The sequence below is a fragment of the Lathyrus oleraceus genome, chromosome 4 (genome assembly GCF_024323335.1).
Source record: "Lathyrus oleraceus cultivar Zhongwan6 chromosome 4, CAAS_Psat_ZW6_1.0, whole genome shotgun sequence".
NCBI classification, from domain to species: domain Eukaryota; kingdom Viridiplantae; phylum Streptophyta; class Magnoliopsida; order Fabales; family Fabaceae; genus Lathyrus; species Lathyrus oleraceus.
The window spans coordinates 293798761-293822696 of NC_066582.1; positions in this window are offsets into that span (position 1 = coordinate 293798761).

The following is a 23936-nucleotide window of genomic DNA, read 5'->3' on the forward strand; positions in this document are numbered from 1 at the left end:
GGAAAGGGACTCAAAGCTTCACAATCCAAAGGTTTTGATCAACTGTTTTTTGCTTCGAATCTCCTATTTCTTTGATCTATTGAACTTGATATTGTGTTGTCTGAAGTCCTCTCTATCGAGGCATCATTGTTGCGTGTTTAATTTTGAAATCGAGCAAGTTCATGATGAACACCATCAAGCTTCCATCTCTGATTTCTCTCTTAATAGGAGTCTAGAGTGGAAGTGAATGGTATAGGAGTGATGTACATCACTTCCTCTTTCGAACGGTGCCTAGATCGTCCATTTTAATGAACATTTGCATCTCTGCATTTTTTGAGCTTCGTTGGAGCTCACCGGAGAAGACGGTGGCGCTGGCCACCGTCCCATTTCAAGATTGATTGTGAGCCACACGATGTGTTTGCCAGATCTAATCTCCACCCTCCAATGATATGACTTATTTTAATCCAGTGTGTGGTTGCATTGACTGAGGACTTTGGTGTGCGCGCATGCCATGACCATTAGATCCTCCACGTCAATTAATGAGGATCCATCCAACGCTTCCTGATTTTTGATATTTTTCAATTTCTGATTTTATTTTCTTTATTTCCTTTTATTTCAAAAATTCATATCTCTTTTATTATTGGTCCAAAAAATATGGGCCCAATTGCATTATTTCTCTTTTTAATTCTAGTTTTTAAAAATGATTTTTAATATTTTTTATTTTATCATTTGATATTTTTTTGTGAATTTTCTCTTTTCTTGTTATTTTTAATTCATTTTAAATAGTTTTTGATATTCAAAAAATACAAAAATATTTTCTCAACCTATTTGAATGATGATGGATCTATGAAAAATATTCTCATCAATTTTTTAATTGATTTGAGATTTATTTGAGATTTTAGTTCAATTAGGTTATTTTTATTCATTTTTAATTGATTAAAAATAGTTTCTGACTTTTAAAAATGCTGAAATTTTTTGTCAAAATTTGTTTGACCATGTTGAACTTGGGATAATTCACTTGGACTTTTTAAAGTTGATTTGAAGTGAATTTGAAGAGGGACCTTTCTTTAATATTTGAATTCAAGTTTATTTTCAAATATTAAAAATGCCAAAAATACTTCGTTTATTTCTTGACTTCCAATCTTCATCCCACTTCTGTTTTTGATTGTTTGACCATGATCCTCAATGTCATTCGTCAACACTTGTTGATTGGTACATTCCGTTTCATTTAATGCACTTTATTCTTTTCATTTCCATTCTTCTTCTTCTTCTTCTTCTTCTACTACTACTTCTCTTCTTTTGGATCAGTGAGTTAAAGGTTGATAAGTTAGCATTGATTAGGGAGGTTTAATCTTCCTTGATTCAAATCTAATTCATCTTGATCAAATGATCAAGTGAGTGGCTTTGCATTAAGGATAGATTGCTTCATAAATCATGCAAAGGACTTAAACCAATACAAGATCATTTTTCTTCTTCTTTTTGGCATGGCAAGTTGTTGGAACTTGGTTCACTAATCAAGACGTCTAACTTGTGTTGTTGCCTACATTATTATTGACCGGCCTCAGATAGTTGTGACTTCTACATAAGTCAAATTACGATTTCTTAACATAGCGCTAAATTTGCCTTATGGCACACTAACTACTAACATTAACCATTGATTATTAACATTAAATTCTTGCTCTTTACTTTTATGCATTTTACTATTCTTGCACAGATTATTGATTTGCTTTTCCCTTTGCTCACTTGAGCACATGTTTATGTTAATGCGATTTGCCTTTTGCTCACTTGAGCACATGTTTATTCCAAAGGATGTGAGCTACTTGGGTCATCAATATGATCTCAAGAGAGGAAGTCCATTAGTGGTCTTGCTTCTTTTCCCTTATCTCTTGTATGATTAGGACTTTATCCTTTCTTCTTCTTCCCTCCACTCTAACCCAAGCCAAATTTTTTGTGCAAACATTTAACCTTTGTTTTCAAACATTAGAAACCTAAGCCTTATGCTTTTGATTTTCAAATTTTCTTTTCATAACACTTATTTTGAATTGAACTTTTAAATCAACTTTGACCATATTTTGTAAATACTTTTCATTAGTAAATATAACTCATTCAAATATTTTTGTGGTTTCAATGGCCACTTCCTTAATCAAAAACCTTTCATAACCTTTAGCTATTAGGTTTGAGTTATCCTTGAGGTAAATGTAATACTCACCTACATCCTTAGTGATGGACCATGAGTCTTCCATGCTTATTATAGGGTTAACCCCTCACTAGCATGTTGAAGCTATCCTCACATGGTGGATTTAAGGTTTTAGGTTGAGTTTTCTCCCTTGGATAACAAAAGAACTTAAGGCTTTTTGACCAATCAATTCACCAACTCATTTTTTGAGATTTTTACCCCGAACTACGAGGTTTTGATCCTAATCTTTTTTAAGATGGTACGTAGGCAATGGGTTTATCCATCCAAACACAAAATGTAAATAAACTTGTATATTCTCTTCTCATCTCTTCAATCATGTTTGCACAAATAAATTTTCACAAAATACCAACCTTACACAAAGTATGAAAAGGGCTCCCTAGGAGTACCTAGGATATTTTGGGTGCTTAAAACCTTCCCATTGCATAACCAACCCCCTTACCAGATCTCTGACATTTTTACAAGTTTTTGATTTGATAAAACTTTTAGGTTTTTGTTCGCTTTCTAACCATTCCTTTGGATAAATAGAAGTGCGGTGGCGACTCGACTTGTATGGTTTACCTTGGATTTAGTCAATATCTCTAATGGTAACGAATACCCCGCTACACTAACCTCATCCACACTTATGTTGATTTTGAAATCAACTAGCCTTAGGATTTGGAGATATCATAGGTCCATGATATGAATGCATAAAGAAGGGGAATGAGATGAAGATGGAGGGGAATGGATCAAAACTCAAATTGGACAAAAGAGGACATTTACCAAATTAAGATCATTCATTCATTATGGCAGATGGAATATACATTCCATCAATCCCCTAAATCCAATGATCTTAACTTAACAAAGTCAAATAAACCTTGACCAAGGTCCAACAACACAAGTCAAACTTATACAAACAATCAAAATGGCTCAACACAATTATTTGGCATTTATTCAATTTAAAAATACTAAAAATAATGCATTAAATTAAATATGGTTTGTCAAATTCCTAAAATCTCATCAAAACACCAAAGAATTGGCCATGAGATTTATCATAGGTCAAACAAGGTCAAAGAACCTTGGAGAAAAAATTTCAGAAATTTTAGAGACTTAAAAGTATTTTTAAACAATTAAAAATAATCGCAAAATCAATTAAATCATGAAAAATATTAATAATGATCCAAAAAATAATTTTAATTCAAATATGAAAGAGGATTTTATTTAAAAAAATTTGGTGAAACTCTCATATTTTTTAAATCAATTTTAAAATTAATATGAATTAATGAAAATCAAAGGAATAAAATGAAAACCAGAAAATACAAAAAAACGTGGACCACTTGATCTCCCTCATTAATTGAGGTGGCAAACCAAGTGGTCACAAGCGCGCTTTCCACCATAGTCACTAGTCAACGCGTAACAGAAGTGGTATTTACAAGCAACGCACGAGATCAAAACAATTTGAAAAGGATCGATGGTTCTGAACCATGCCAACACATCACCGGTGTTAAACCTCTGGTCACTTTCTCAGGTGAACCTCGCCTGACTGGTTCAGTCATCACCATCACATAAATGAAAAAGGAGGACATGATCTGAAAGAAAAAATTGCGTAGAGCACGAATCTGACCTCAATTTTAACTAACTCCAAATATATAGTAAGATATGAGGAGTTGAATTTTGAGGTGTGTCAACTGAGTTGCTTCGATTTGACCTCAAAGCAACTCAATCTTCTTTCTACATTGGTAGGACTTCATACAACCAAAGATCAAAGAGAATTAATGAGAATTGAGTGAGAATCAAAGAGAGGAAAATTTCTGGAAAATACCTTCAATGTTGTGCAGAACTTGCTCTTCCTTGCTTCAATTCTTGTTTTATCTTGCTCTAATGACTTGCATAAGTGGATTAGGAATGGAAAGAAGCTTTGGATCCTGGAGTTTTTGAATCTCCAAACGGTGAGATTCAAACTCAATTTTCAAGTGAAAATTATCAGGTTTTCCTTTGAATCATGAGGGTTTGAAGAGAGGGGGCAAAGCTGGCGCGTAAGGATCCTTTCAAATGAGCTCAGAGGGTCCATATTTATAGCATTTGGAAGTGTTATTTGCACACTTGAATTTTCTTCCAAATTTGCCAATGTCATGCACAAGCTTGCATGGGCATGTACAGGCCCATGAAGCAGTCGAATTAGGTCCAAATGCATCTGAAATAAGGTTGGAATGAAGCTTGAATGGCAAGGCAATGTTATGTGATTATTTGAATTTTGATTTCCACCAATGATGCAGGCCTGTTAAAACCATGTGCAGACCTAGCAAACTTGGTCCAAAATGAATGAATTAGGACTATTGGAAAGCTTAGATCAATAGGAACAATTCTTATGTTGAACACTTTTCCATTTGGAACTTGTATCAAGGTGAATTTTGAGGTGAAAGTTTGGAAATTTCAACATGTTGTAAAAGTTTCTAAGTGTCAAACCATATACCTCAATGTTCCACCTTACTAAACGTTTTATGTGAGCTCCAAATGAGAAATGTGTCTTCATCAAAGTTGGATCTATTTCCAGGACCTTCAAAATGGTCACCAATTTGACATCATTTAGATTTAGAATGAGAGAGTTATGAATTTTTAAAGTTGAGGAGAATCACTTATTCAATGGTATTGGTCCAAAATGACATATAATCTATCCTCATATCATATGCTCATAAAAGTTGATTTAGCTTTCACTCCAAACATAAAAGTTGAATTAGACATCTTGAATTTCATTATGCAACTTAGAAATCTTTCATATCATAAAAATTTAGCAAGTTATGGCCTTGGGAAGTTGACTTTGAAATTAGGGTTTAGACAAAATGACCTATAATGTTTCAACATAGAAAATGACTTTCCATGAAAACTTAGCTCTAGACTTCAACATGAAAGTTGTTTGGAATGTAATTTAGAGTAACTTTCCTCTTGGAATCATTTTCATATGATGAAAATTTTAGGAGATAGGGTGGAGATCCAATTTTGATCAGATGAATTCATCTGGCCAACCACCATCAACCAACTTGCTAGCTTGCAATTCTCTTGACTTTTTAGGCTCATGGTAGATCAAATACACATACAATGATGAATTTTGGAGTGTCCCTTGAGAAATTTGATCAATTGGTGAGAAAGCTTATTGAAGAAGTCACTCAGGATACCTAGACAAACTAGGGTTTCCAAGGCAAATCAACTCCAAACTCTTGAAGAAAACTTGATCAAAATAATATGTAGAGATCATGGGGACTCATATATGATGCTTAGAGACTTTGTGGATCAATCCTTGGTTGCGCTCTTAAACATGAGTGTCTTAAACCCTAGATATGAACTTGATAGACCAATGGGGACCATGCCCTACCTACGAAAGAGTTAGGCAAATACAAAGGCATATTTTTGGTTTTTTGGTTAGTAAAAATGATAAATATACAAGTATGATACAATCACATTGTGCTTGGTGATCTCTCCCAAAATAACCCCAATGAAAGAGGGGTAAGGAGGATACCAAGGTATGATCCCAATTCTAATGCATATGATGAGATTTCATGAGGGATCTTAGGGTCAAAATTGGGGTCTTACAGCTGCCCCTATTTAAGAACATTCTAAATGAGGAGGTGAAGGTTAAAATCTTTGTATCGACTCAGTAGAATAGGCATAAATAACAACATATAGAAACAAATTTTGGTCCCTAAGATACCTCATGATGCATATTGTAGCGGTGTATTCGTCACTTGTTGTGTTCGTCCTAGGTACTCCTAGGGAGCCCTTTTCACACTTGTTGTACGAAAGGTTATTTGTTTATGAAATATTTATTGTGCAAACATGGGTTGAAGGGATGAGAAAAGAATATACAAGTTATTATTTTTGTGTTTGAACGGATGAACTCGTTGCCTACGTACCTTTCCATGGAAGGTAAGGATCAAAACGTCGTAGTTCGGCTAAAAGATTTCCAAAATATGAGTGGATTGATTTTAAAACACAAGCCCTAAGGTCTTTCGTTATCCACGAGAGAAAACTCAACCTTATACAAACAACAAGTCCACCATGTGAGAAAAGCTTCAACTTGCTAGTGAGGGGTTAACCCTATAATAAGCAAGGAAGTCTTACAATTCAATCACTAAGGACAAAAGGTGAGATTAACATCAACCAACTAGGATAAATCAAACCTATGGCTAATGTATGAAAACTTATCAAGAATGGACAAAGCCACAAAACAATTGAATGAGTGAAATTAACCAATTAGGATTTATTCACAAAAGATGGTCAAAGTATGATTAGAATTCAATTCAAAGAAGTATAATGAAAATGGAGTTTGAAAAATCAAAGGCCTAAAGCCTAGGTTTCTAATTTGAAAAGAAGTGAAGAGGTTTGCACAATAGTCTTCAAGTTTGGATTAACATGCAAAGGGAGGCTTAGAGAAACAAAAGGTGGGAGGGTGAGGAAGTAAAACTTCTTAGATGTTCACCTCTTGAGATCATATGTAGATGATTCAAGTGATTCCTTTGGAATAGGCAACAATGCAAATAAGCAAATAAGCAAAGTAAATGGATACCGGATGCCAATCAATGGACTTATACCAATCTCACAAAACAAAAATGGATACCGGATGTCAATCAATGGACTTATACCAACCTCCTAAAGCAAAAAGCAAACATGGATACCAGGCGCCAATCAATGGACTTATACTAGTCTCACAAAACAAAATGAAACATGGATACCAGACGCCAATCAATGGACTTATACTAGTCTCACAAAACAAAGACACAAGGATACCAGAGGCCAATTAATGGACTTATACTAGTCTCCCACCATATCATAGGAACAACTGCCAAGTAATGGACTTATGCTTGTCTCCTCCATGGGCAAAGCAAAATGCTACAAAGCAAAGTTTATGAAATGATATACAAATGATGATGATAAATGCACAAAGGCACACTCAAGCAAATATGCACAGATGAATCAAGTAAGCAGACAATCAAGTCAGTTAGCACACACTATATACAATCAATTAGGCTCAAGCAAGGTTAGGCTTTACAGCCAACTGGAATGGGGTAATTTGTGCTCTTAACCCTAACATTGGGAGTTAGGGTGAAGCAGATGAAATGGAGATGAGGGGTGTGCCTCATAGCTCTTATCCCTGGTCAGGGAGAGCTTTAAACAATGGAAGGTGTGGGAATTCAGAAAGTTGGAACTCTTCTCCACAAATAGACTCTATAAGATCTTGGGTTATTATCCACAATGCATCAACACATTGTGTGAGCAAAGTGAATGACACACTGAGTAGTAGGAGATGGATTACACATCTCTTTTATCTACCAATTGCCTCATAAGAAGACTTTTCCTGCTTGGCACAAAGAGTAAACAATCACAAGCATTGCCTCTTAAGGAGGACTTCAGACAGGTGCCTACCAATAACAATAGGTCTTCCAGACTACATGAAGATTAAAGATTATACCTAAGTGGTTAAGCAACCAAACAAAGCAAAGTTCACAATGAACTTAAAGCAACTTAGGTACCTGTGGAAACATCAAACAAATCAGTACAATACTCAGACAATCAAACAACAGTCAATAAGCAACCAACAATCCCAATGTACAAAATGTGTAAGCCAAAAGTCAAACTCAAATGAGTTAACATTAACCTACAAAACACACAAAGTTTAGTAATCAAAGGCAAACATCAATGCTCAAGTGATGAAGCATCATTAACCATGTAACTTGGATGTTCAACCTGAAATCAAAGCTCAAACATGAGAGGCAAACCACTAGGTCAAAGCCTAGGGTCAAAGATGGAGAAAAAATTCAAAACAGAAGCTGAAATTTGACATGAATCAACTTCAAGCACATCTTGAAACATTCCAAAAGGTCTCACATCAATATCATTAACCAAAAGCATTTCATGATCAATTGAAGTTCAAGGCAATTTTAAAGCTCAAATGTGATCAACCAGAATGAAAAATCTCAATTAAATCAGAAATGATTCAATAAATTCCAAGAAAATTCATGCTCAATCAAGACATTCATCATATGAATCACACAAAAAATCAGGACAATTGGAGATCATTTGATAAGGAAATCACATGGCATAAGTTTGACATCAAAAGGTGTGACACAAATTGTCACACCAACTTAGAACAATCATAAAACAGAAATGATAATTGATAAAAATACCAAATCAACACCAAAATGTCAAGCAATGTGTCTAGTTTCATCATGCAAATTTTCAGAATCATTGGATAAGAATCAAGCATTTCACAAATGTATAAGCATGGCAAGGTCAAATAAGCATACATGTTCAAACATTCTAGCACAAAATATTATCCAGCCAAGCACAATTTGTAAAATCATGATGATAAAAAACTAGAGAGAATCAGGATCATAATGCAAAAAACCTGGTAATTTTTGGATCAATATTCAAATTGATATGAATTTTGCAAGATTGAACGAAAAATGAAATGAAAATGTGACATTAAATAAGAATTAAAATGAAATGTTTATTTAATTTTGAAAATTTGGCGCCAGCAGCATGAAACGCTGCCGTTTCATTTATGTGCTGGCAGTCAACACGCGGTCAACCATGGGAGAGCCAATCCGAACGCAGCATGGCCATGCACATGAGCCAATCACAATGCAACCCTAGGATAAACATGCAGCAACGCTTTTTCGTGGCAAATAGAAATCAAAACCGTGGCCATAGCTGAAACATCATCTTCTTCCTCACGAAGAAGATGAACAGTAACTGTTCATCACAGCTCAAGAACAAATGTGCCAGAAATCATAACTAAACACATCATCATGTTGCATATCTCATGGAGATCACGAATCAACTAACAACTAAGCATAATTCCACATGTTAAGATCAAATCGAGCAAATCAAGTTTCATGCATGGATCTTTAACCTACCATAACTAACTCAATTTGGCACCAAAAATCATGATTCAAAGCTCAGCATGATCAGCAGATCAAGATCCACAATAATATCACAATAATTTTGAGTAATAAGAGATTCAATTTGTAACCTCTTGAAGAGCAGCAACTGGATTTTGTGTTGTCCAAGCCTTGCAATGCTCAAAAGCTCCTCTATGATGCTTGTGGAGTCGATTGGATGTGAGAAGGAGGTTCAATTGCACACGAATCCACCAGAATATGAATTTGCCATGGTTGCTTTCAAGCTTCAATATGCTTCAATGTGCCACGATTTCCTTTGGTTCCACGTCCAAACTTGCTCAAGAACTCTTCAGAAGCATGAATCAAGCACTGGAAATGGATTAGATGTGAAGAAATTGCAAAAAGTTTTGAGAGAAAAGTTTGAGAGATTTTGATCTAGATCTGAAAAATGAATTGCTAATCTGAAAAACAGTTAGGGTTTTGGTTTATATATGCAATGCTAATCACTCTTTAATCATGTTTAAGCCAATGCAAATGGAATTAACCAAAAATGAGGGGTAAGTGCAAATTAGCTTTTTTCACCTCTATGCATGATATGCATGTGAACAGTGCACGAAATTTGATTTATTTTCACTTAAAAATCCATTTTGGAGCCAATGGTGATGATGAAATGTTATAACAATGCACCAAATTTGAATTTCATAATTTCCCTCCAAAAATCCAATGAATTACCAAATAATCAAATGAATAAAATTTGTGCAATGCAATGCATGGTTTGGAAATTAGAGGTCATGAGGAGAATTTAGCAAAAAGAACCACTTGAATTGGAGCTTTGATTGAGAAGTTATGTCCATTTGAAGTTCCATACACACTTTGCCATGTTTTGATCATATCTCTTTAACCACACATGAGAAATTGATGATCTTAGACTTTTTGGAAATGGGAGAGAAAGATCTACAACTTTCATGTTCAACAAAATTTCATTTGAAGCTTTCTTGATGATGTAATTTGAAGTTGAAGTTGGCTTAAAACCTTTCCATTTTTGGCAAATTCAAATTATAGGTCATTTTCTATTTTTGGACAGTTTTGACCTGACTTTAAATTCTTCAATGTGAGTGTTTGAGATGTCAAATGAGACTTGTTTGAACATGAATGAAGTATTTCCAATCACTTCCCACCTCCAAATCCATAGTTGACTTTGCAGTTGACTTTCTAGGCCTTCAGTTGACTGGGAAATGTTCTGATGAAATTCAAGCCTCTACCACTTGGGATTTTGCTTCAAAATGACATCATAGCTCATATGAACTCTTGATAATGATTATGGGGTCCAAATTCTCAAGAATGGCCACCATCTATTGCTCAATGACTGCCTTTAACTGCTTTGACCTATTATTGCTTCATCTGTAAGACAAAGGTTAGATGACATATTTTTTTACTTTTTGGTTAATGATAAAAAGAAAAGCAATGATATACAAATGCAAGGAATGCTTGGTGATCAAGAACCACTCTCAAAAAGAGTAACCAACCCGCAGGGAAGGAAGCAAGGTGCACAATGATCCTTGAGGCAATGCAATTATATGATATGATGCCATGAGGGATCTTAGGGACAAAATTGGGGTCTTACAGATGCCCCTATTTAAGGTCATTCTAGCCGGAGAAGTGAAGTTTAGAAATCTTCATCTCGACACGGTAGAATGGGCTTAAATAACAGTAATGAGACAAATTTTGGTCCCTAAGAGACCTCATGATGCAAATGTATGCATGCAAAACAAACAAAACTCTGTGGGGAATATGGGTCCACAAAGAAAAAGACGATCCATCGGAGTAATATACTCACCAAGAACAGAGACTCTAACAGGACTCTCATGGGGATAAGAAATATAAAAAGAATGCGTGAGCAGGACACAACTCTGAGTTAGGGGAAAACTGACATTGCGTGAACAAGACACGACTGGACTAGAGACCTCACTGGGGAGTAAAGAACTCAAACTGGGGAAAATGAATTCCAAAGGAAGACACATCCATTGGAAAGACTCAAGCTGACTCAAACTATCCACTAAGGATACTTCGGATGAAAATCCGGACTCGGACTGGGGAAAGAGATTCACACAGAACCTCCCTGCCGGGTAAAATTGCATATATTGGGGGACGCCAATACAACAAAAGGGTAAAAATCGCAACGGAAACTCCACTGGATGTCTAACAAAGAGACTCTCCTGGAGAAGCAACAAAGAAATGAGGTGTTACCGGTATAAGGGTAACAAGCTCAAGAAGAATGAATATCTAAGACCGGTATAAGGGCGAGAGATATCAATCAAACATCTGAGAAAGACCTGAAAAGGTACATCAACTCAGGAAAATCTGACTCCACAGGGGACCGAGGTCATAATAGGGAGCAGAAAGGAAGGAACACCAGGGATACCGACTACTGGGCATATAATAGGTGACCGACCGAAGCGTGAATTGGTATATATGCCAAAACACTCATCATCCGAAAGGAGGGCTTGAAAAAGCAAATCGACTTACAGGATGGACATTCGAATCCGCAACGGGAAAACGAATCTTACTCAGCTGGGAAAAAACCCAAAGAGCGCATGAGATATAATATCCATTACCGTCAGAACATGGATAGTATACTCGCATGAGATATATCATCTATTATCGTCAGAACGTAGATAATATACTCGAAAAGGAAGAGACACCAGAGATACCGGTTACTGGGTATATAATAGGTGACCTACTGAAAACGTGAATAGGTATATATGCCAACACACTCATCATCCAAAACACAAACTTGTTAAAGGATGGATATTCGATTCTACAAAGAATACGAATCTTACTCCGCTGGGGAAAATCAACAAAGGATTCCAACCAAAGAGTGAATGAGATATACTATTCATTACCGTCAGAACGTGAATAACACACTCGAAAGAACAAAGAATATCCGATTCCACAAAGGGACACGAATCTTACTCGACTGGGGAGACGCAACAGGCTTCGACCGAAGAGTACATGAGATATATTATCCATTACCGTCAGAAAGTGGATAACATACTCGCATGGAAGATTATCCACAACCGGTTATTGGGTTAATGAAGGATAAATCGACCGGAAAGAAAGGCATCGGGATACCAAAACTAGGTATATAAAGATGACCGATCAAAGGGAGCAACAATTATTACCAAGCAAACGGGTAAATGAAAGAGGACTCGCCAGGGATGCATTGATAAATAAATCAATGATCCGGGGAACAAATCACTGGCATACGGTGAAAGGACCCACTGAGGATAAAATTGCTAGCATCCGGCAATTATCCAAAAGACTTGCTGGGGATACAATTTCTAGCATACGGCAATTACCCAGAAGCAAGGAGAGAATATCAACATTGAATATTGAATGAAGATAAACACAAAGAGTAACCATCATCGGTTAGGATGAACAACAAGGTTAACTCTGCAAAGGGGAGAAATTAGGGTTTACAACTACCGAATACGGGGTAGAAGACCACAAGCTCTGGCTGAGGATAAAATTGCTAGCATACGGCAATTATCCACTAGAAAGCACAGACTCCGTTGGGGATACAAACCACAACAACATAGTATTTACAACTACCGAATACGGGGTAGAAGACCACAAAATCCACCATCACCCAGAATGAACCACAAAGGTTACCTCTGCTAGGGGAAAAGAGATAGGACTTACAACTACCGAATACTGGGTAGTAGCCAACAACTCTGATGAGGATAAAAAGATAGGGTTTACATCTACCGAATACGGGGTAGAAAACCAACAACGTCCGCGTGGGAATGAAAGAATCACAATTCCGCATGGGAAACAAAATAGGGTTTATAACAAACCACTAACTGTTGAGGAGCAAGCAAAAACTAGGATTTACGACTACCAACTATTGGGTAGAAAACCAACGACTCTTGCCGAGGAATAAAAGGTATATCACCATAAATTCCGCCAAGAAGAGGGAACATAGGACTTACAACTACCGGTATAAGGGTAGAGGCCCAAAAGATTCCGCTGGGGGATAAAATGAACTATTGACGGTTACTGGGCAATTCATTCGTTTATTCCACAGGGAAGCACAAGAGACAGTTGAAAAATGCCAATTCAGGATCAAACCAAAAAGGCAAACTGAATCAAGACTCGTCCTAATGAGGATATAACTCAAATAGGAATATCCATCCCAATATATGTGTTGGGAGGAAACGAAAAAACCGTCATCCACGAGGACATATCTCAGTGGGGAATTGCAGAAGGAAAGACAAACACTTTCTGCTTATGGGGCTGACTCTATGTTGAGAGATTAAACACCCGACATCTGCTCGGAGAGATCTATTTGAGATCTATACCACCATTAGCAGGAGACAACAAACAAAAGATATATGGCAAAAAAATGAAATCATGAATATCTGAATGTTTATGAGTATGCATGAATATGCGTAATTTATGTTTGATGAATGCTGACAAAACAGACATATCTAACACAAACAGGCCCAGGAATCAAACGCCCAGTATTACACTTCCAGAGGAAAACAACCAAAAAAGTCCAACTGGAGAACCAATCTGCCGGAGATCTGAATGCTAAAAGGCAAAGATCTGCAGGGAAGCAAAAGATCAGAGATATCAAAGAAGTCACGAAATCTCTGAGTGATGGATCACCAATCAACCCAACTAGGGAACAGAAGTTCACAACAGGAAGGAACTGCCACAAAGCAAATCTGTTGGGGAAAATGGAGAAATCCCGAAATTTCAGCAGGGGATCCTCAGTATCAACTGGGAAACAAAAGTTCACTGCACAAGCAAGAACTGCTGAAGAGAACAGAATACAAGTAGAATCTAGCCGCACAAGCAACTCTACTGGAAATACTGTCAGCTACTCCGTTGGGGATAAACCCACTGAGGGAAAAAAATAGATCACATAAGTAGATTCTGCAACAAGCCACTCTACTAGGGATCAAAAGCATCAGGAAATCCACCAAATCTATGGATGATAAATCACCAACCGACCCAACTGGGGAAACAAAGATTTTCAACAGGCAGAAACTGCCACAAAAGCAACTATGTTAAGGATACCAACTCCGTTGGGGAATACCAACTCTGGCGGGGATTCCGTAGGGAAACATCACAGATACAATCCATCATACCACAAACCTACTGGTGGCTCCACTGGGGATGAAAAGGAGAGCTGGTGATCAACCACCAAATGCTGAACCTTCCAAGAGGAAACCAACAACCGCTGAGAAGGAAAATGATCACTTCTCTTCTGAAGGAATAAGAGGTGAAAACCTCAACAAGCGCTCTGATGGGGAGATATAACATAAATGTAGTGTATCATATCAACAATTCTGCTAGCGACTGTGCTGAGGAAAGTGATGAAGTACCGGGATGTCAACCCAACCACCACTGAATTTTCCCAAAAGGAAAGAACACCCATGCGGAGGAGGGAACATTGTTGGAGAGGATCATGAAGTTCTCAACAAATACCCTGCTTGGGGAACAAAATCTCCACAAAAGCTCTGCTTAGGGAACAACCCTAACAACAATCTAGAGAAAGAGGATACAACCATGCCAGGAATATGAACAAATATCTTACCCTGTTGGAAATCATGCCACCCTTGGGAGAGCACTGAGAAATTCTTGAGTATCCTTTCATCATTGTGAATGTTCACTTTGTTTAAAACAACAATTTTATGAAAAATATATTTGTTTAAAACAATGACATTTTATCAATTAAAACATGCAAAACATTTGTTGGATTGAAACAAATAAGAGTGCAAATAATTGGATAAAAGCTCAAATTTATTTGATGGAATGGTAGTCTGCAAATGGCAAGACTCCATATATCTGTACAAATTTGAAATCAGTGATATATATTGGAAGAGGGCTACATTGAACATAATGATCCTTTCTCTACCAATTTGAATCTCGATGTATTCGAAGCTTCAGTCGACGACGAATCAAGAATCTCTGACGAAAAGACAGTTGTGGAACAGAAAATCTTGTCAGGATGCAGTTACTTGCCAAATCCCTAATTTTTGCCTAGATTGCCCCAGGGTGAGGTACTCAATCTAGCGGGATGCAAATTCATTTTTTCATGTCTCTAACTTTTGCCTGGATCGCCCTTTCGGGTTTTCCACCGAGACGCTCATTTTTGCCTAAGCCGCCCTTTCGGGTTTTCAACTTAGCGAGCTATTCTGTTTTTCTTTTGCATATATTTTACTTTTTAGGCAAAGTATCTTTTGACTGCATCTGAATTCACAGGAAGAGTGAAATCCTCCCCATCCATTGTTGTAAGCATCAAAGCTCCGCCTGAAAAGGCTCTCTTAACAACATATGGACCCTCATAGTTTGGAGTCCACTTGCCCCTGGAATCGGGCGCGAAAGACAAGACTTTCTTGAGCACGAGGTCACCTTCTCGGAACACACGAGACTTGACCTTCTTATCGAATGCTTTCTTCATTCTCTGTTGATATAACTGACCATGGCACATGGCAGTCAATCGCTTCTCTTCAATCAAATTCAACTGGTCATAACGACTCTGAATCCATTCAACATCAGTCAACTTGGCTTCCATCAAGACTCTCATTGATGGGATCTCCACCTCTACTGGGAGAACCGCCTCCATGCCGTAAACAAGAGAAAAAGGGGTTGCCCCTGTTGAAGTACGGACAGATGTACGATAACCATGCAAAGCAAATGGCAGCATCTCATGCCAATCTTTATACGTAACTGTCATCTTCTGGATAATCTTCTTGATATTCTTATTAGCAGCTTCAACAGCCCTATTCATCTTTGGTCTGTAAGGAGAGGAATTATGGTGTGCAATCTTGAATTCAGCGCACAACTCTTCCATCATCTTATTATTCAGATTAGATCCATTATCAGTAACGATCTTATCTGGCACACCATAACGGCGAATCAACTGATTCTTGATAAACTTCACGACCACCTGCCTGGTCACATTCGCATACGATGAGGCTTCAACCCATTTGGTGAAGTAATCAATTGCTACGAGAATAAACTTGTGTCCGTTGGACGCTTTCGGTTCAATCATGCCTATCATGTCGATTCCCCACATAGAGAAAGGCCATGGTGATGAAATCACATTCAGAAGTGTCGGAGGAATATGAATCTTATCCGCATAAATCTGACACTTGTGGCATTTCTTCACATATTTGCAGCAGTCAGACTCCATTGTCAGCCAATAGTAGCCTGCTCTCAGCATCTTTCTTGCCATGGCATGTCCATTGGAATGAGTACCAAATGAACCCTCATGGACCTCAGTCATCAACAGGTTTGCTTCGTGTCTATCCACGCATCTGAGCAAAACCATATCAAAATTTCTCTTATAAAGCACTTCACCACTGAGGTAGAAACTGCCTGACAACCTTCTCAAAGTTTTCTTATCTTTCACAGAAGCCCCAGGCGGGTAGACCTGGTTCTGGAGGAAAATCTTGATATCAAAATACCAAGGCTTGTCATCATTCACTTCTTCCACTGCAAACACGTGAGCTGGTCTATCCAAGCGCATCATGGTGATATTGGGAACTTTATTCCAATACTTGATCACAATCATCGAAGCAAGCGTAGCAAGCGCATCTGCCATCCGATTATCTTCTCGAGGAATATGATGAAAGTCAACTTCTGTAAAGAACGTTGAAATCCTCCTCGCATAATCTCTGTACGGAATTAGACCAGGCTGATTCGTCTCCCATTCACCCTTGATCTGATTGACAACCAGGGCCGAATCACCATACACATCAAGATGCTTGATTCTCAAATCAATACATTCTTCCAGTCCCATAATACAAGCTTCATACTCAGCCATATTATTCGTGCATTTGAAAGTTAGCCTTGCTGTAAACGGAATATGTGTGCCATGAGGAGTAATGATTACTGCCCCAATACCATTTCCAAACTAATTTACAGCGCCATCAAACACCATCGTCCATCTGGAACCAGGTTCTGGACCTTCATCAAGTGTAGGCTCATCACAATCTTTCATTTTCAAATACAGAATCTCCTCATCTGGGAAGTCGTACTGAACAGACTGATGATCTTCAATCGGCTGATGCGCTAAATGGTCAACCAAGATACTACCTTTGATAGCTTTTTGAGCTCGATACTCGATATCATACTCAGACAACAACATCTGCCAACGGGCAATCCTCCCGGTTAAAGCAGGCTTCTCGAAAATATACTTAATTGGATCCATTATGGATATCAACCATGTTGTATGATTTATCATGTACTGGCGCAAACGCTTAGCAGCCCAAGCCAAAGCACAACACGTCTTCTCAAGCATAGAGTATCGAGACTCACAATCAGTAAACTTCTTACTGAGGTAGTAGATAGCAGATTCTTTCTTCCCTGATTCATCTTGCTGACCGAGAACACAACCCATTGAGTCTTCAAGAACAGTCAGATACATGACCAGAGGTCTTCCTTCTACCGGCGGAGACAAGATCGGAGGTTTAGACAGATACTCCTTGATACTGTCGAAAGCTTTCTGGAAATCCTCGGTCCAATCATGAGATTGATCTTTCCGAAGGAGCTTGAATATCGGCGCACATGTGGCAGTCATGTGGGATATAAATCTGGAAATATAGTTCAAGCGGCCAAGAAAACCTCGGACTTGCTTCTCAGTTTTGGGTGCAGGCATCTCTTGTATTGCTTTGACCTTTGCAGGATCAACCTCAATACCTCTTTCGCTGACTACAAAACCCAACAACTTGCCGGAACGGACTCCAAATGTACATTTGTTCGGATTCAGGCGAACTCTGAACTTCCTCAGACGCTGAAAAAGCTTCAACAAATGTTCAACATGTTCAACTTCCGTTCGGGACTTAGCAATCATATCATCAACATAGACCTCTATCTCCTTGTGCATCATATCATGAAACAAGGTAGTCATAGCTCGTTGATACGTGGCTCCGGCGTTCTTCAAACCGAAGGGCATCACTCGATAACAGAATGTTCCCCAAGGTGTGATGAATGTTGTCTTCTCCATATCCTCGGGTGCCATCTTGATTTGATTATAACCAGAAAATCCGTCCATAAAGGAAAAGACTTTGAATTTAGCTGTATTGTCTACCAACATATCAATGTGTGGTAGAGGAAAATCATCTTTCGGACTAGCTTTATTCAAATCTCTGTAATCAACACACATACGGACTTTTCCGTCTTTCTTAGGCACAGGCACAATATTGGCCACCCATAGAGGATATGTAGAAGTCACCAGAAACCCCGCATCAATTTGCTTCTAAACTTCCTCTTTGATCTTTACTACCATATCTGGATGAGTTCTTCTGAGCTTCTGCTTCACAGGCACGCACTCAGGCTTCAAAGGCAGGAAATGTTGCACAATATCTTTATCTAGACCTGGCATGTCTTCATACGACCAAGCAAAGATATCTGAATATTCTCGTAGCAAACTGATCAACCCCTTCTTAACAGACTCTTCAAGGAGCGCCCCAATCTTCACCATACGAACACAATCTTCAGACCCCAAGTTGACTGTTTCCAGATCTTCAAGGTGTGGCTGAATGATCTTCTTCTCGTGCTCAAGGAGACGGGTAATCTCATCAGGAATCCCTTCAACATCATCTTCCTCTGCCTCAAATACAGGGAATTCAAAATTGGGAGATGGCGTTGGATCATTATGTTCAATGGGTTTTAAAATCAACATGCATAATGATTTTGGATAATAAAAACTTTAGAATTTAAACAAGCAAATCATTATGCAGATGAAAAAGATTGCTTTTATTCTTGTTTTTCGGGTTTTTTGTGATCACTGATTTCATGCAAAAGCAAAAAGTGAAAACAAATGGAAAAACAAATGTTTAACAATGCATTAATTGAATGAAATATCATTGTATATATGATGCCGACAATGTCATCACTTCTCCTTTTGGCATGGGAGAAGGGTTTTGAACAAAGTGAACAAATTACGCTGACTTATGAATGACCGTAGGAACATCCATAGCGACCCAATTATGGCAGATCCCGCCAGGGATAACAAAGTTGCTCAAATCCTCGGCATCCTCTTCCAGAATAGCAGCAGCTTCCTCAACTTGATCAGCATGGATGAATCCTCCACTCTGGAACAGTCCTTGCTCATTGAATTCCCCAGAAGAATAGCCAATGCCAGCCCGGGACTTATTATCTTCAAGCTCGATCATCTTCCCTAAACCAGCAACTGCACCATATTCAATGGCCAGTTTCGCATCACGATAGGAAGCAAATGAAGGAGACTTCTTCTCAATCGACTCAGCAACAGACAAAGCTTGGAAAGGAGTTCCAACTTCATCCTCAGCATCAATATATGAGAAAGAAGACAGGTGGCTAACCAGGAGAGCCTTTTCTCCCCCTACCACAACCAGTTTCTTATTCTTGACGAATTTCAGCTTCTGGTGTAGGGTGGATGTCACGGCGCCAGCCTCGTGAATCCATGGTCTACCAAGGAGACAGCTATAAGATGGGTGGATATCCATAACCTGAAAGGTACCTTGGAAATCACTTGGTCCAATCTTGATTGGGAGATCAACTTCCCCAATCACAGTCTTACGCGACCCATCAAAAGCTTTCACAACAACACCACTCTATCTCATGGGAGGCCCCTGATATGACAATCTCGAAAGAGTGGTCTTCGGCAATACATTCAAAGATGATCCAGTGTCCACCAACACATTGGACATGGCGTCGGTCTTGCAATTCATAGAAATATGTAAAGCCATGTTGTGGTCTCTTCCCTCCTCAGGGAGATCAGCGTCATAGAAACTCAAAATGTTGCAAGCAGTAATGTTTGCAACTATACTGTCAAACTGTTCAATCGTGACGTCATGATCGACATAAGCCACGTCCAATACTTTCTGCAGAGCCTTCCTATGGGGTTCTGAATTCAGAAGCAAAGATAGCACGGAGATCTTGGACTGCGTTTGTAGAAGCTGGTCTACAACATTGTACCCACTCTTCTTGATGAGCCTCAGCATCTCATCGCATTCTTCATTCACAATGCCACTCGGGCCAACAGAATAAGCAGGAGTCTTTTGTACAGAGGAGGGTTTGGCAACAGGTGCCGAGTTCGGAACATTCACCGCAGTCCCAACCGGAAGCTCAGCAGAATCAGAAGCAACATCAGCTCTAGCCTGAGGCTTAGGTGCTGAAAACACACGACCACTACGGGTCAATCCACTCACATCAGCAATATTAATCACAGAAGGCGAAGGCAAAGGCACTTCTTTCCCATCTTCCACAGCAACTGGATTATATCAGAAGGGAATCGCTCTATCCGAAGAATAAGGCACAGGGCCTGCAGGCTTGATTACCAGAGAAGGGGAGACCTTCGGCTTGCTACCATCATAACGGATGACAACAGGCTCGGGCAATTTGAACATAGGAGAAATCACATTCACTTCTGGTTCGTCTTCATCAACATTTCTGTTCTGAAGGATCTCAATGGTACCATCATCCAGCAGCTCTTGAATCTCTCTTCGCACTTGGCGACAACCCAATCTATTAACAGAACAGATACGGCATTTGTCATGGTCGTGCTCCATATGACTATACTGACACAGCAGACGATGCAACTCGACCAATAACTGTCGAATATGACTCATATATTTGACTTTATATTTGCCAGGGCAACCCTGCACCATGTTAACCGACTTCCCATGCTCGGGGAATGGGTTCTTCGTAACATTGGGGCCTGAGTCCTCAAAGCTCAGAATGTCGCATCTCATAAGGTCTTGAACCTTAGTCTTCAACGGATGGCAATTTTCAAATTGTGACCGGGAGCACCGGAATGATAAACACAATGTTGATCAGGCTTGTACCACCACTGCGGGTTAGCAGGCACAACCGGAGGATCCCTCGGGGTAATCAGTTTTCACTCTAGTAGAGAAGGATATAACTCAGCATATGACATAGGAATAGGATCAAAACTGACCTTTTTCCTATCATAATTCAAATTGGCCTGATTACTGGTGCTGCCACGAGGCTGGTAAGCCTGTTGCTGTGGACGATGTTGTTGTTGATACTGAGGTTGTTGCTGATTATGCTGATTGTTGTCTCTGAAGACAGGTGCTATACTAGCCACCTGGTGCTGATGACACATAGGCTTCCTCTTATCAGAGAGTATTCTAGGTTTAGCATGGGATTGCACAGCATGTGCCTCCCCATCTTTCTTCTTAAACGCCCCATACCGTTTAGAAGAGCCTTCATCTTTAGTCAACCGTCCTTCACGGACACCTTCCTCCAATCGCATCCCCATGTTCACCATCTCGGTGAAATCAGAGGGAGCACTCGCAACCATTCGCTCATAATAAAACGAACTAAGAGTTTTCAAAAAGATCTTAGTCTTCTCCTTCTCTTCCAGCGGAGGAGTAATCTGAGCTCCCAACTCTCGCCACCTCTGGGCGTACTCCTTAAATGTCTCTTTGTCCTTCTGGGACATGGCTCTGAGTTAATCACGGTCAGGAGCCATGTCAATATTATATTTGTACTGCTTGACGAAGGCTTCGCCAAGATCGTTGAAGGATCGGATGTTTGCGCTATCAAGGCTCATATACCAACGAAGAGCTGCACCAGACAAACTATCCTGAAAGTAATGAATCAGCAGCTGATCATTATTAGTCTGAGTAGATATTTTCCTGGCATACATAACCAGGTGAGCAAGAGGGCAGGTGTTCCCCTTATATTTCTCAAAGTCAGGGACTTTGAACTTGAGAGGTATCTTAACACCGGGAACCAAGCATAACTCGGCAGCAGACTTGCCGAACAAATCTTTCCCTTGGAGGGTCTTCAATTCCTTACGGAGCTCGAGGAATTGGTCATTCATAGCATCCATCTTTTCATTAACATCTGGGCCCTCAGACGGCTCAGAATGATAGATGGTGTCGTCTACCCTGGGAGTGGTATGCACGACAGGAGGAGGCATCGCAAGGACCGGGCTAGATGCCGGCATGGAAGCAAAGGTAGGAGCTGGAATATCTGGCATGAAACCTGGAGGCATACCCCACGGAAACCCGGCTGGCATGGCATGCGGCACAAAATGAGCACTAGCGGCTGGCACAGTCGAAGAGACAATCTCTGAAATAACAGTCCTCTGGGGAGGAGTTGCAGGAGGTGGAGATGGTTGATTCTGAGCAGCAAAGAACTGCTCCATCAGAGCACTCAGTCTGGCGACCTCTTCCTTCAGCTCTCGGTTCTCTTGTTCAAGTTGATCCATCACTCTTGCAGAATTGGCTCGGGTGTAGTACCGATGAGTCAGCTTGTCTTCAAAATAAATGAAGAGCACAGAGTTAGGCCACAGACAAGAAGACCAGAACAACACCTGCTTATGCAAAATGATGCATGCAATGCTTGTGCGTATGCTTTGTTTTTATTTCAAGGAACTTTTAGGGTTCTATTTGCAATTTTGAAATTTTAAACATTCAATAGCATATGGAAAATATCTCATCAAATATATTCGAGACAAAGAAGTACAACATTGTTGATTATTACAAGGGAAAAGGAAAATAAACATCCTATGGATCCCTAGAAGCTCGAGATGCTGGAAGACGAGATGCACAAAGCTTCTTGATCTCTCTCTCATATGCTGCCTCCATATCTGCTTTCTCCTTCGCGAGTCGATCATACTTCCTCTTCCAGAATTTGGAAGACTGAGGAAGCAGAGAAGTCCAGGTATCATTCGGATCATCTATCACCTGATGCTCGAGGAATTCGATCAGAGCATCTTTCTCCTTAAGCTGTTGAAGCAACTCTTCTCTTTCACGGATCCAGGCACGTGAAAGGTCTTCTTCTCTCAACTCCTCTACGCCTTGGTTAGGGAGGGTTGAAGGCCCAACCACAACCAACGGTGTAGGTCTCGGATAATCATAAGGCATAAGATACTCGGAAGCTCTCTGTCTGACCCAAGAAGTATATGGCTCCAAAGCAATGCAGTTCTTCGGACCCAACTCATTTCTACCCTTCTTGTGAATCTTGCGCCAAGCGCGGACCATCCTGGCTTTCAGACCTTGGGGACCTTTACCCTCCTGAAAGAACACACCTTCTAACAGAATGTTATGAGGTTTATCCTTTAGGGGGAACCCAAGCTGACGACGTGCTAAGATAGGGTTGTAGCTGATCCCACCACATGTACCAAGAAGAGGCACATTAGGGAATTCACCATAATAATCAATTATCTGAACAGTATCATACACGCGATCATACCAAGAGATATCGTCATTAGTGAGAGACATAAGTCTCGTAGACCACCGTAGACATCCCTTGTTCTCCTTGAAAGCAACCGTCTGCGGTAAGTGAGAAATAAACCACTTATACAACAGAGGCAAACAACACACAATAACTCCTCCACCCTTTGTATTCCTCAGATGCAAAGAGAAATAGGCATCACCCAACAGAGTAGGAACGAGATTAAGAACATAAAAGATCCTAATGGCGTTCACATCCACAAATTTGTCGATGTTAGGGAACAATACCAAACCGTAGATGAGCAGCACAAATAAAGCCTCAAAGGCATCCTCACTCATGGCCTTCCCATAAACGGTAGCTTGAGCGATGAGGAAATCAGAAGGAAGACCCCGAATTCCACCTTTAGTGGTCATATGCGCTTCAATCAGGGATTCATCTATGTGCAACAAGTCTGCAATCTCTCGAGAAGTCGGAATACTCTCTAAGCCACTGAACGGAACCTGATCCAGAATAGGAATACCCACAAGATGAGCATACTCTTCAAGCGTTGGCAACAGCTGAAAGTCCGGAAAAGAGAAGCAGTGATACAGAGGATCATAGAACTGAGCCAAAGTACTCATCAACCCTTCCCATAACGAGCTTTGAAACCCAAGGGATCTAATACATAGGATGTCAGATTC